At 30.2% G+C, this 1,425-nt stretch overlaps 1 pseudogene; it reads left to right on the top strand.

Moving 5' to 3' along the window:
* Positions 1-1,066: 1,066 nt before the first annotated feature.
* LOC127691714 (uncharacterized) lies at positions 1,067-1,162 on the top strand (annotated as a pseudogene).
* Positions 1,163-1,425: the final 263 nt, after the last annotated feature.

Raw genomic sequence — 1,425 nt, 5'->3', positions numbered from 1 at the left:
GGAACATTTCAGTTTTCCAGGACAAAGCTATGTTATAAAGTAACCATTTTTTTTTATGTGTGAGTGTGTATGAATTTCAGGAAAGTTAAATCCATATGCACTCTTAGAAGAGACATTTTATTATAACAAGAAAAATGTGTTGATCTAGAGTGGAGTGATTAGGCCATTTGTCAAAGAGAGTTACTGTTTCTGATAACATTTACAGGTCACACATACTTTTCAAATCTCAATAGAAGTAGGCCTGCTCAAATGGAACTTCCCCAACTGAACGGGTGAGATTGATTGTTAAAAGTAAAGAGTGAAATACTCTGTGAAATACTTTCTACCCTTACACTCCTGAAAGGGAAACTTGGAATGGAATTTAAAAAGAGTATTATGTTCATTGAAAAGTTTTAGTAATGAGTATAATAAATTATTGATATTTTAGAAAGCTAAGCATTTTGCTGCAGGTTCATACAGGTTTCATTACCGACACAATACTGCAATGTAAGAACTTCCCAGGCAGTAAGATGAAAATTCCCTTTAAATGTTATAGAAATTTCAAAATTCTATTCAATTAGTTGACTTAATATATTATATATGTCTAGTGGCATAGGATTATTACATATATCTTTTTAAATATATAGGATGAAAGTAAACCAATTTTATTTAATACTGAAGCAGAATAAAAATATTCATTAAAACATTCCTATAGGACAAAAATGTTTTAAATGTCTGTGTATTATGGTATTATACATATTTATTAAACACACACACACAAACATACACACACACACACACACACACATATATACACATAGGTGTATTTATGCACATTTATATACCTATACTACATCTCAGTTCAACTTTTTATCTGGCCTTTATTAGGAATCATTTTTTATTTTTATTTTATGCTAAATTCCAAAGGAAGAGTATCTAAAAAAAAAACCAGAAACTTGATGGTTAAAAGGCAACATTTTTCCATCAATATATGTATAAGAGTTACAGTGAAAAAGAAATATCTAAGTTAAAAATTTTGACAACATATAGAAACCAAAATTGACTAATAACCTGCTAGAAAATGCTTGACTGAGCAGCTCATTCATATATTAAAATTAAACAATACAAAGAAGGTTAGCATGGTCACTGTGCAAGCATGACACACACAAAGCATTCCATTTTTGAAAAAACTAACTAGGGAATGTATTACTCAAAGTATTTCCTCTGTTCAAAATAAATTTAGACTAAGATTCACCTAAGTCAGCAGCTCTCAGCCTTCTTAAGTTTGCCACCCTTTAATACTACTCTTCATGGAGTGGTGATCCTCCAACCACAAAATTATTTTTGTTGTAATTGCATAATTGTAGCTTTTCTATGGTTATGAACCATAATATAAATATCTCATATGCGGGATATCTGATATGTGATCTCTGTTCAAGGGTTGTT

Source organism: Apodemus sylvaticus, chromosome 8 (genome assembly GCF_947179515.1).
Source record: "Apodemus sylvaticus chromosome 8, mApoSyl1.1, whole genome shotgun sequence".
Lineage (NCBI taxonomy): Eukaryota > Metazoa > Chordata > Mammalia > Rodentia > Muridae > Apodemus > Apodemus sylvaticus.
Note: the sequence above shows the minus strand (reverse complement) of the source record. Positions and strands in the feature narration are given on the sequence as shown.